This window comes from Musca autumnalis, unplaced genomic scaffold (genome assembly GCF_047663935.1).
Source record: "Musca autumnalis isolate F117 unplaced genomic scaffold, ASM4766393v1 scaffold_2, whole genome shotgun sequence".
Taxonomy (NCBI): Eukaryota; Metazoa; Arthropoda; class Insecta; order Diptera; family Muscidae; genus Musca; species Musca autumnalis.
This window is the reverse complement of record NW_027411755.1, coordinates 95,939,908-95,953,921: the sequence shown is the minus strand read 5'-3', so window position 1 is coordinate 95,953,921 and position 14,014 is coordinate 95,939,908. Positions and strand designations below refer to the sequence as shown.

The 14,014-nt window shown below is 36.0% G+C and overlaps 1 protein-coding gene across 1 annotated transcript in view; it reads right to left on the bottom strand.

Moving 5' to 3' along the window:
- The window catches only part of LOC141394316 (cell adhesion molecule Dscam2-like), a 192,738-nt gene extending 178,995 nt beyond the window's left edge, over positions 1-13,743 (bottom strand). Inside the window, exon 1 of the mRNA XM_073968569.1 lies at positions 13,517-13,743. The gene's annotated coding sequence lies outside the window, so the exon portion shown is untranslated. The remainder of the gene's footprint in view (positions 1-13,516) is intronic.
- Positions 13,744-14,014: the final 271 nt, after the last annotated feature.

Genomic DNA, 14,014 nt, shown 5'->3' with positions numbered 1-14,014 from the left:
GATGAACAGTGTGTGCCGAAATGTTTCAGACATGTGCCGTAGTGAAAATAGTAGTGAATATTTTTTATATAATTTTGATATAAATTTTTGGATAAATATAAATTATATAAAATATTTTCTGTGAAAAAAAATATTATAGTTGTGTAAGCTACCCTGGAAACTAGGCCCAAAAGCTGTATTTTGAAATTTGTCCATTTGATCCAAAAATTTTATGTATGAATTTTTATGGCGATCGGTTAACGTTAACCCGAGTGAACTTTGTTCCCATAATAATTTATACGGGGCCAAAGGGCATTTTCACGAAAATTCTCTAAAGGGCGCAAGGTTTTTATATTAGCTATATTATAGGGCCAAAATAACCTGTAATTGGCACATATACATTAGGGTTATATCTTTTTTGCAATTTTAGCAAATATCAAAAATACCACCGCGTAATCGCAGTTGGCGCGGAAACTTTTTTCACCGAATCGAACTAAAACACGAGTTTTCGTTATCAGGAAAATATTCCGCACATGGTACAGGCGTGGTATTTTTTTGGTTATAGCCCTAATATATATATATTTGAGTCGTCATAACCTTAAATATGAAATCTGATAAACCAAAAAAGGCTCTGAATCCAATTATGAATTATACTTCATATTGTGTCAAAATTTCGTGTACAAAGTGTATATGGGCTGAAAGAGGAAAGCCTCAGACATAATTTTGCGAAAACGAAACTCTGTTTTATGCTGTTCCCTAAAAGTTCTTAGGGACTAGAACTTTGGAATTTCACTAAAATTTAGTACCAGAGGAAAAATAAAATAGCTCACTTCTTGTAAACACTATGGCAATTTATTAAAACGATTCTTAAAGGCTATACTCCCACCTACCTACCTACCTACCTACTTACCTAACGAAAAAAAAAACAATAAACACAATATCTCTTTTAGTTTACGAAGAATAGCTGTTTCTTCCTCCAGAAATTTGCAAAAATTTATCCAAAAGTTGAAAAAAAATTGTCGTCTTTAAGAGCACGCCACGCCCACACTTTCCAATATTTAGATTTTTTGTTTCTATAATTTCAATATGTTTACTATCAAATCCCATATAGAAATTAACAATCGGTGGCGGCAAAAACTGGGGTCTTGGCCAGGGGGCCCAGGCGAAACTATCGAAACTGGCAAATCTTGAATCTTTAAACTTTAAGGGAGAGTATTGGAGTGAGAAGAGTACTAAAATTTGAAACCTTTTTACTGTTAAGTTGATGTAATGAGGTGATTTGGAAATGTGTACAAATGTATAAGAAAAGTACTTAGTGTTGAAAGGATAGAGGTTGAATAATGAAATTTTTTAGTTACGTCACGGTCGGTGGTTATGATTGTGATAAGAGGGAGGAGGAAGCGTGTTCAGAAAAGTACAAAAGTACTGAATAGTACTGGTACTGGAGTTGGGAGAGCAGTAATTCTTAACATGGAATTTACGACACTGTTGGTGAGTAGGATTGAGATAAGGATATGGTTATGGACTGGTGTACCATAAACTCACGAAACTACTAACTGGTAATAAATGTTATATTGGGTGCAGGGTTGAGCTTGCATTCTGAAATTTGTATTAGGCCATGGACTTCGGAAATGAGTACTTAAGTGTAAAACCAGTAAGATAAGGATCAAATAAGGGCGGGCCGACCATATAATATCCTACACCACCACAATTCCAGTATAATTTGGTGAATTTTTTTATCTACACCAAATTAAGTCACATTTTACAAATTTAATCATAATGTCTCTCCATTTTGTGTTTGCACCAAGTACAGGAAATCGGTCATACATATACATATGGCAGCTGTGTTCAAATCTAAAACGATTTTATCACAATTTGGCAGATTTTTTATAGTCCAAATTCGATGACATTGCGTCCAAATTGGGCGAAAATATATATGGCTGCTATATCCAAATCTGAACCAATTTCAATATAATTTGGCAAACTTTTTTTCTAGTCCGAATTAGGTGACATTTTCCAAATTGTATCAGAATTGGAGAGAATTAGCGTGTTTGGTGCACCAAATACCTCAAATCCTGCGAATATATATATGGGAGCAATATTCAAATCTGAACCGATTTCAATATAATTTGGGAAATCTATGATTCCGTCACAAGTTTCAAAATTTCCTTTACAAGTTCCACATTTCGTCTAAATTGGACATAATTAGCGTGATTGGTGCACCAAATTTCTCAAATAGGACGAAAATATATTTGGGGGCTATATCCAAATCTGCGCCGATTTCAATATAATTTGGGAAATTTCCGAATTCGGCGACATTTTCAAAATTGCATCAAAATTCGACAGAATTTGCGTGTTTGGTGCAGCAAATTCCTGAAATCGGGCGAAAATATATACGGGAGCTATATCCAAATCTGAACCTATTTTCACCAAAAGCAATAGAGTTCTTCCTATGGCTAAAAAATTATCTTCGCCATTTTTCAGCTGAATCGGACAATAAATGCGATCTGTACTTTGACCACACGCATAAATCGACTCAGAAAGTGATTCTATATAAATATATCCCTGAAAGGAACTGTGGGTCTATCTCACTTCCTTTTGCATTTTACATACAAATGCAGAATGACATGGACCACAATGTGGAGTGGGGTATTAAAAGCGCCAAATGGTACTGAATATTGGAAGAAGGGATTGAGCTGGAATTCTTATAAGTATTTGGTATTATTGTTGGAATAAAGAGGTCGTATTAAAAATGTTTTCTATAAACCCACAAATTATTAAATGGTTTTGCTATTTAGATCATGTATAGGGTTGATATCAGGAGGTGGCTTAGGAAATTCGTACTATGAGTGTGCGAAAAATACTAAATGGTAAATACAAAATTTGGTGATATTTTTTCACAGCTGTGTAGTTCTGGAACGTACTAGTTCAAAGGAACTATATCCAGCTCCATTATTAAACTCGTTCCTTATGTCCATCTCGTCCCATTTGTTTAGTTTTTCAGAACGGATTTCTTCAAACTTTAAATGCCAAATTGTAGCTAATACGGTCGGAAAACGTAGATTAAAACGTCAAAATACCTCAAATCTGGCTGTACAGTTATATGCGGGTTATAACAAAACGTGAACCGATATACTCCATCTTCGAAATAATAAATAATTATACTGTTTGGTATCTTCTACGCAGCCTAGAGCATGAGAAAAAACAGTTTCCTGTTTTTAATGCGTTTTTTTCACACGTCAACCACTATAAATTAGCTCTTTGTTAACCAATTTAAACAAATAATAATAAAAGAAAAAAAGAATAACACTATTCGACACGAAAATTATTAACCATATTTTGACAACGTAAAAAAGACCAAAAATAAGAAGACATGTGTCCCGGAGTTTTTTTCCTATCACTTTAACATTCGCGGTTATGGCCCCCCAAAGACCTGAGGCCTTAATGTCAAAAGGGATCATTTTGTCAGGCACATATATTTTAAATGGGTTTACTCGTGGAAGCAAAGTTGTAACTTTCGTCCTAAAGAATAATAATGGCGAACACATAAAATCCATTCAACCCCATCTTCAAGGTCAAAATCGTGAAGGTCAAATTTCCATTATAATTTTTTTTCGGATTTTAATCTACAGATATCAAACCGATCAAAATTGAAGCAAACAACCAACTAGAAAAATGTTACTTAGATCTTAATAAACAACTTCCTTTAACATACGAACTTTGTAGGAACGGTTCTTAATGGCCCAAATTAAAACAGAACAAATGCGATTTTTATCCTCTCTTCTCGGATTCCGCTCCATAGATACTAAACCAAAATTCAAGAAAACAATCAACCACAATAATGTTGCAAATATATCAGCAAGCAACTTTCTGAAACATATGAAATGGTTATGAACGGTTCTTAAATATGAAGACAGCCAAAAACTTTTGAAATTTTAAAATTGAAAATCTATTATAAAATCAAACAAGAAAAAAGGCGTTAAGTTCGTCCGGGCCGAACTTTTTATAGCATCCACACGAACTGATATTTAGCAACCTTAGCGAGGACTATGTACGAAATTTCAGTTATTCCGCATGAATAACGTGAAAAAAAATCTTTCAAAATACAGAAAATCGGGAGCACAGTTCTATGGGAGCTGTATCAAACGTCGACCTGTACCGAAGACTAGGTACGAAATTTTAGTTATTCCTAATGAATAATGTGGCTAAAGCTTTCCGTTCAATGGGACCATATATGAGGACGTGGACATACACTGACAAGTTTCATTTCGGTTGGATATTGAGGCCACAATCTTCAAAATACCGAAAGAGAAAGTTCATTATACCATCCATATAATGGTAAGGTTTAAAAAAACGAAGTGATCCAAAGAAACCAAAGGAATTTCGTCTTCTATGTACTTCCAAGAGTTTATAATCAGTATAAGTACTGGCAGTTAGCATCTACAGTCATTCAGGCGCTGAGGCGTATTTTTAATTTATGTATTATTAGCTATTAAAAAATAAATACATTAATGTTCTGTTTCCCAAACGATTCGAAATGTTTTTATTTTCAATCAAATTTCCTATAACAAGAGGAGTTTGGTAGTAATTCGACGAGTTTGAATTCGAATCGTCTTAGAGAAACAGGACATAAAAGTTTCACTCATGTCGACTAATTGAATTTGGTACTTCTGGCTTTTGCAAATGGGAAACATTTCTGCGGAACCTTTTCAGTATGCAAAAGCTTCCCTGAAAATGTACCCTATCGACACCTCCTGATTTTATATATTTTGATGTTTCAGTCAAATTTTCGAACGTCATCGGAACGAAGGTACTAGATTAGGGACTAGAAAATAATAACGAATATTCACTAGGAATATCACTTACATTCCTAGTGTGTATTGGTCTCCAAATTTTGACAATTTTTGGACTAACTACTGGACATATTTGGCCTCCATTTCATTTCGAAGACATTTTTGGGCATTTTGCATTACATGTAATTATTGATGTTGGTTTTTTTGTTCGTAATCTTTAATTGAAACATAAAAACAAGAGTTAGTAAGTCAGGAATAGACACCGTGTGTCCAAAATGGGTTTTTTTATGTCAAAAATATATATTTTCTAAACGGATGATGATAGACATATGCAATTTGGAGGAGGCGTTTATCAAATGGAGTACTTTAATTTTGCAGTGTTACAAAAAATGCATATGAGTGAAAGACAAAAAAATTTAGTTCCCATGAAGCCAAGGTTTGCACTATTATAAATCAAATTAGGTGTGTTTGAACAAAGCTCAAAACTTTTGCAAAAAATTTAATTTGCGTGGAAGTTATGACCGCGTAAATTAAAAAAATAGGTAAAAACAAGTTGAAGCTAACGAAGTTTTTTACGTTGATATTCGATTGCTGGTTAAACTATTCAAATGACGGACATATGAAGTAAAAGTAGAAGAATACAAAATGAAGGTTACACTTCCAATGTACCTTACTTACTTAGCTGGCCCATTACAGAACATTTGTTCCACAGGCCGAACTAAGGAAAGATCTCCAATTCTCTCTATTTGTTGCTTCGCACTCTGGAATACCGCGCCTTTTCATGTCTTCATCCACTTGTTTGCGCCACATATTCCTTGGCCTGCCAATTCTGCGTGCACCGCCAAGCGGTTCGTATTTATACGCCTTTTTAGCGGGTTCATATTCGCCCATTCTTATGATATGGCCTAGCCAACGCAATCGCTGCATCTCGATACGTTTAACTATATTGATGTAGTTGTACTGCAGATACAGCTCGTGGTTCATACCACATCGACAATCACCGTCAACGCAGATTGGTCCGTAGATCTTTCGAAGAATTTTTCTCTCAAACACACCTATCACTGCCATGTCTGCTTGCGCAAGTACCCAGGCTTCGGAGCCATACATCAGCACGGGTAGTATCAGTGTTTTATAGAGCGTTATTTTTGTTTGACGAGATGTGGATTTGTTTTTAAACTGCTTACTTAAACCAAAGTAGCATCTGTTGGCCAATACAATTCTTCTTTTTATTTCACAACTGATGTCGTTTGTTGTGTTTACGGAGGTGCCGAGGTAGACGAAGTCTTTTACTACCTCAAAATTATAGGAACCAACTTCCACAGTTGGTCCGAGCTCAATGGACGCATTGCGCGTCGACACCATCAACTTGGTCCTCTCACCGTTTACCGCCAGACCCACTTCAGCAGATTCTCCTTCGACCTTCATAAAGGTATCCGTTACTTCTTTTACAGATCGTCCCATGATGTCTATATCATCGGCGTAAGCAACTAACATGTGGCTATTGGTGTAGATTGTGCCACTTCTTTGGACGTTTGCCTCTCGTATAACCTTTTCCAGCAGGATGTTGAAGAGATCACACGAAAGGCTGTCTCCTTTTCTGAAACCTCTTTTGGTACAAAACTTTTCGGAGAGTTTCTTTCCTATTTCAACTAAAGATCTCGTGTCAGTTAAAGTCATTTTACAAAGCCGGATGATCTTTGCGGGAATACCAAATTCAGACATGGCTTGGAATACCTTTGAACGAAGCGGGATGTCGAAGGCTGCTTTATAATAGACAAAAAGATGGTAGGTGTCGATCTGCGTCTCTTGGGTCTTCTCCAGGATTTGCCGCAGGGTAAATATCTGGTCAATGGTGGACTTGCCAGGTCTAAAGCCGCATTGGTATGGTCCAATTATCTGGTTGACCATAGGCTTTAGTCGTTCGCACAATATCCCTGACACGATCTTGTAGGCAATAGGGAGTATACTTATGCCCCTTTAGTTAGAGCATACAGTCTTATCTCCTTTCTTGTGGACGGGGCACATGATACTCAGGTTCCAATCGTCGGGTACTCGTTCTTCCTGCCAGATGGTGCTAACTAGCTGATGAATACACCTTATCAGCGTGTCGCCTCCGATTTTGAACAGCTCGGCTGGTAAGCCATCGACTCCGGCTGCGTTATTATTCTTCAGCCGATTTATTGCTGTCTTTACCTCATCTTGGCTGGGCGGTATACATTCAATACCATCTTCTGGGATTGGGTCTGTGGTATCTTCGTCGTCTTCGCTGCTATTGGATACCAACAGTTTTGAAAAATGTTCTTTCCATATCCTGAGCACACTATCTGTATCAGTTGCCAAATTACCTTGCTGGTCTCTACAGGAGGATGTGACTGTACCAAAGCCATCAGTTTGATGCTTGACTCTTTGGTAGAATTTTCGGACTTCATTCTGGTTCCTGTACATCTCGATTTTTTCACATTCCCGCTTTTCCATTTCTCTTTTCCTGCGGAAAAGACGTTTCTCCTCTCTCCTTTTCACCCGATATCTCTCTCGTGCGCTACGCGTTGCTACGGATTGTAAAGTAGCCATATATGCCGCATTTTTCTCTTTGGTAGCAGCACGACACTCCTGACCATACCATGTATTCCGTGGTGGAGGTTTCTGGTATCCAAGTATGGATTTTGAGGCTGTTTGCATGGAGTGGGCAATATTTTGCCATTACGCTGATATGTTATCGGGATGAGGAGTGCTTTGATTAAGCAATTGGGCTAGTTCAGTGGAATATGCTGTGGCTATCTGTTGTGACTAGCAGCTTAACGATGTCTAACTTTCGTGTTGTGTCTGTTCGTACTTTGTTTGCTACGTTTAACCGGGAGAGTACCATTGCTGCAGCAAGGTAGTGGTCCGAGTCTATGTTTGCTCCTCGGAACGAACGCACATCCAACACGCTCGATGAATGTCTACCATCTATCACAACGTGATCAATTTGATTTCTTGTTTTCTGATCTGGTGACAGCCAGGTGTCGAGATGTTGAAATCTGGTGCTGCTAACTACCATGTTTTTGCCGCTGCGAAGTCTATCAGCCTCATACCATTGTCAGATGTTTCACTGTGGAGACTGAATTTTCCGACTGTTGGGCCAAAGACATTTTCCTTTCCAATTTTGGCATTATAATCGCCTAGAATAATTTTAATGTCATGGGCAGGACAACGGCCATATGTTTCTTCTAAGCGCTCATAAAATATGTCTTTGTTCAGTTCGTCCTTGTCTTCAGTGGGAGCATGAGCGCGAATAAGGCTGATGTTGAAGAATTTTGCTTTATGTCATGGCAGCTATAATACAGTGCGTCACACTTAGGTGTTGTTGTGACGCCTTTCCCATCCCATCGTATTTCCTGTATGGCAGTAATGTCGGCCTTGTACTTGGCAAGTACATCTGAAAATGCGTAAACTGCACCTTCTCTATAAAGAGTGCGAACATTCAAGGTGCAGATTCGCAGATCATGGTCCATAAAACGTTTGCGGGGGTCGTCAACTTTTGAGGGATTTGTTTTTCTTTTCTTTTTTCATAGTAGGCTGCTTTTTTGGGTACAGTATTTACAACATCCTTTTGAGTGTGCTGGTACCCCGCCATATTTTAATTTTTCGATGGCCCGCATCATATAAATCACAGATCGTGAAAATCCATCCACTAGAACGGCGGAAACAGCTACTGTTAAAATTTAAAAATTTGCGAAAAATGATTTTGAAAATATCGAGACTTAATTCGCGTTTTCTGTGGATCGTTTCTTTTGCTACATCGCAGCCGTCAAAGTAAATCTTGGTAAATGTATACAAACGAAAAGAAAACTATTCGTTGTATCGGGAAATTGCATGTGCATCAAGTGATTGTGAAGATTTCGCGATTTACACGTATTTCAAAACGTATATTTCCTGATACAGTTTTCCTTCAAAATTATTCCCCATTTAAAGGGACCCAAAATTTATTAGAACGTCTTCCATATTTTCCACAAGATGTTAGTGAGTATTCGGTGAGTGATTACAATAATAAAAGTGCGTTTTCCGTGAATTTTTCCTAAAATACATTTACATTCAACTAACTCACAAAATGAATTTAAACAAGTAGGAAAAGCATTAAGTTCGGTCGGGCCGAACTTTTTATACCCTCCACCACAAATTTCAGCCATTTCGGTGGATTAATGTGGCCACAACCTTCAAAATACCGAAAATCGGAAGGTACCGTTCTATGGGGGCTATATGATGGCGTGGACCTATACCTAAAAATTTCTGGGGGAAAGTTTTATACCCTCAACGAAGACTAAATACCAAATTTCAGCCATCTCGGTGTGATAATGAGGCCAAAACCTTCAAAATACCGAAAATCGGGAAATATCTCCCTATGGGGGCTATATCAAAACGTTTACCTATATAAACCAACTTTGGTAGGAATGTTTTTTGGCCTCTGGAGACACAAAATACCAATTTACAACCAATTCGGTAGTAAAATGGGACAAATATCTTAAAAATTCCTTAAAACGACGACGCGTCACGCGTCATTTTGTATGGGGGCTACACGAAAGCGTGGACCTCCATAGCCCGCTTTCAATACCAAAAGTCCTACGTACATATAATAGATTTTCCCAAAATTTCATCCACCTACGTCAATCCGTTCGGACGCTAGAGTGATTTCCACAGACAAACAGACGGACGGACATGGCTATATCGATGTAGAATTGCACGCTGATCAAGAATATATATAGTTTGTGGGGTCTACAATGATTGTTTCGAGTAGTTACAAACGTAGTGACAAACTTAATATACCCTTAACCTATGGTGGAGCGTATAAAAAAAATATTTTTCTTACAAACATTTTTTTAAATTTTCTCAATATTTTTTTTGCTATAATATGCGAACCGCAGAACAGATTTGTTAAGTTTTGCTTTCGTTTTAATCTTCTTCTACAAACTATAATTTTTTTAATTCTTTCTTATTTTCCGCGAAAATATACAACTTTTTTACTTAAGTTATGGGTCCTCAGTACTCATATACCATGCAGTAAACCAAATATTTACACGTTTGATCAATAAAAGAGTAGCGCTATTTTAAGATTTTTTCCTATTTTCCGAATTGAAACCGCCATAATTTTTGCGCGCAATAACCGAAATTAGTGTATCGAACAAATTTGAGAATGGGCATTTTTTCTCAATCCATGTACGAAAAATCTTTCATGTAATTTAAATGGAAAACTAAAAAATTTTGCCTTTTCCTCATATTTTTTGAACCTTTTAACCTCAATGCTTTATATGGTGGCTATATCAAAACTTTGACCTATACTGTATTTATATGGATGCTCGTTACTTACTGAGGTCCCAAAATTTTCAATTTTTAGCCAATTTGATGCAAAATTTGGCCAGAAACCCTAAAAAATCTTAAAACGCGATGTACAGTTATATGGGGCCATATAAAAACGTGGACCTATGTATATTGACAATTTTTGGTAAAGAGAAAAAACATTATATTCAAATTTGTAGCTTAAAATCCTGAAAATACATAAAATCGGGTGTTTCCGTTATAGTGGGTCTATACCCCGCCATCACAGGTAGTCGCAGTGACACCACAAGACGTTTTCGTTATATCCTATTGAAATATATAATTAGATCCGTAACGCAAATATAATTACTTCTAATCGCATGTTAATACTTAAGGCTTCATATTATCGGATTGCAAAAAGAATCATTAATAATATGAATTAATTCTCTTATCGAGTTGAGATGTTTATGACCTAAGAGGTAAATGGAAAAATTAGGAATCCACCGAAATCCCACACATTCAACCATTATGCTACGTTTCAGGGGTTTCATGGTTAGACCGATCATCAGGCCTATAAGAATGTTATTTTTGTGGTTGGCTAAGCTTGGAAACTAGCATTTATACCACATATCATTCGAAAATTGTATATTCGAACTTTTTATTTTATTTTAATGTTAGGTATTTCATTCCAAACCTTTCCTATAGTCCGACTTGGCTGTTACTCTATTTTTCAAAGCTTTATTACAAATACAAAGGCAGCTTTTTTCCACCTTTATTTATATTTGTCCTTCTGTATCAGAATAAATAATATTAATAATACGGTGTACACAATATCCGCGAATTTCCTTGAGATAGGTCATGTTATAGGTACCGTTACTTCAAATATAACTAAACAACTTCAAGTAAAACTGTTGAGAATTTTTGGAAAAGATTCAGCATTTTTGTCATTTTTTGGACACAATCAATCTGTAATGCAAAAACATATTGCTATTTGTGTTCAATTTGTGTTCGAAACTTGTAAAATTGGCTTTTTATTTTCCTAGGAGTTTTCAAATTTTATATACTAGAAGATCTATTCCATAATCTACAATTACTGACATATGTAGTGTATGGCAGAAGGAGGAGTATACCTCAATTGTTAGATATGCAAACTTAGCAACGCCGTTACAATTTTGAATAATTGTTGGTATATTCATTTCTTTTACTATTGAATGCATTTGAAATCAGAAACTAAACCAATTTGGAGGACTCTAAAATAAAAATTTTCCATTAAACTTTAATGTTAAGAAGGCCCTCCTTCAAATTTAATGATTACATTTTAATTTAAGTTAACCGAAACGATAAAAATCTCTTCGAAAAATTCAATCAATAACAAAAGAAAACTTATAATAATGGGGGTAAGAGTTTGCCTTATATTCCCTGTATGATATTAGATGAGTTTTTACACGGTGCGCCTTAACTAACTTTGAATGAAAGATGCTTACACCTGGGAAGTTTTTGCGGATTTTGAAACTACAATGTTCATAGATGAGAAAAATCAAAAACAAAAAAATTCGTAGCATATTGGTTGTATGTGTCCGGACTTCGCTAGATATCACTTTTTTCAATACAAACTACTTAGGTCATGATAGTTCAATTAGTTCAATTAAATAAAACTCTCACAAATAAATGACCTTCGTACTAATAAGGCAACAATTAAATAAAAATTCATAGCATGAGCCTGGCTGCCCCCGGCTGAGGTTTGAACCTGGGACCTCGCCAACAAACAGACAATGTTGCCTACCTCTTCTAAGCCACTGGCAATCTATCAAACTTCCGAACTGGAAGGCATTACAATTCATGAAGAAAAACCCTCTTCGATTTGTACATGTGTGTGTATTGAAGGATTCTAGGAAGACCAGAGACGCTAGGTTGACTTGGTAGTGAAAATACTTCACAACTGCATATTTGCAATAAGTTTAGTATAAATACAAGTTTTCAAACTCAGCCTTTATCTAGCAGCACATCTAATATGCCTGATGCATATGCATATTGCTTGAATATGATATCACTTTTTCAATACAAACTCCTTAGGTCATGATAGCTCAATTAATTCAACTAAATAAAACTCTCACAAATAAATGACCTTCGTCCTAATAAGACAACAATTAAACAAAAAAATATCGCCGGAGGGATTTTCACATAAATCGCGGTCAAAGTTCAGATTTTTAGGGTTATTTTATGTTTTGATTTTAATGTGCGTAGGTTTTACTATTTTTGAGATATAGATGTTCAAATTGGGATAATGCACTGAATGTTATATACGGTGCGCCTTGACTAACTTTTAATAAAAACAGTTTATACCTGGGAAGTTTTTAAACAGCAATGTTAATAGGTGAGAAAAGTCCAAAAAACAAGAAAAATAGCTTTAGGGATTTTCAAATAAATCGCGGTCAAAGTTCACATTTTTAGGTTTATTTTAGGTTTTCAGGATTTTGCTTGGAAGCGGCAAGTCCTATCGAAATGAGACTAAAAAACATGTTGTAAGGGATTTTCACTAAGAATAATAGAGAAAGAGAGATTAAATAAAGAAAGATTTTGAACAAATGAACTTGAGAAAATTATTCATATTTAATATTAGGCGATTCGATAAAACAACCTAATGTACAAAATTATTTAAAATAATAATAGGACATATACGGTAATCCATAAGAACAGCCAATATTTACAGAATTCCTTTTACACTGTGCTGCGAAACGAAATATCAAAACAATGAAAACGCGCTAAAAGTTTTTTATTAGTATTTGCGGAAAAAGGATATTTTCTGAATGAATTGTATGTTATCCTTAGAGACAATTGTTTTGTACACGCACACCAAACACTGAGACGCACACGTACGCACATTTACATTACACACTTGCATTAATTTAGTTTTGATTGTCGGCAAATTGCCACTATCCGACGGCTAAATTTTCACATAACGATTGAAAATGGAATGGGTTCTTTGACTACGCAACACTTTGCATATGCATATGAATAAATTCGCTGTGTGTCTGCGTTCTGGGTTTGAGCTTATCCACTTTTGCGTATGCATGTGTGTATTTGACCACATACGTACGTTTGTATCCATTAATTATGCGTAACATGTGACAAAGATATGTCATCGACCAACTGACCGAGTTATGTCAGAAACATAAACAATTCATGAATCACAACGATGCTCACTTGTCAGGCTGGTGGCACACGTTTACACACGACACAACAAAATATAGTGATGCACATACACACTTTCACTGTCCCCTCATCCACCCCATTTCCATGCCATCAACGCATGAATGAAGGAAATGTTATTATAATTACAAAATAATTTCATTGGTTAATATTGTAATCGTACGTATTATGTATGTATTTATGAACGAGTTTGCGTGAGTGGGATTTTCGAGGAGGACTATTACACATTTTCATTTTATTACATTTCGATTGTCATCACAGCAATTGACAAATCTGCTTCAAAGCAGTTGTCTTCTTCAAAAATAACAAAAGCAATTTGCGCGCACAAACACTTAAATTTAACCCCACTTTGGGTTTCTTTTGACCAATCTTATCATTAACCGTCGGAAAACTGAAACTCTATTAAATTTCGTGCCACATCCGTACATATTGGGTCACATTAATACACACACAAAGTAAGGAAAAGACTGGCAGATAACTGATAAAAAGCTTCGGTACTGCCACCAACGGGACAACTGACAGGCTATACTTATCGACAGGGCGACCGACCTACCGTCCAAATGAACGAACGAGAACACAAAAGAGCCGCTTTTCAATCAATCAGATGTGTTACAATCTTTTCTGTAGAACAACCGTTTGTCGTTATTGTTATTGTTTTTTTTTTTTTTTGTAAATTTGTGCTCGTTCTCAATTTATCTCCAATGTGTCTTCCCCAAATGAAAGAGCTAAATAAATTGAGT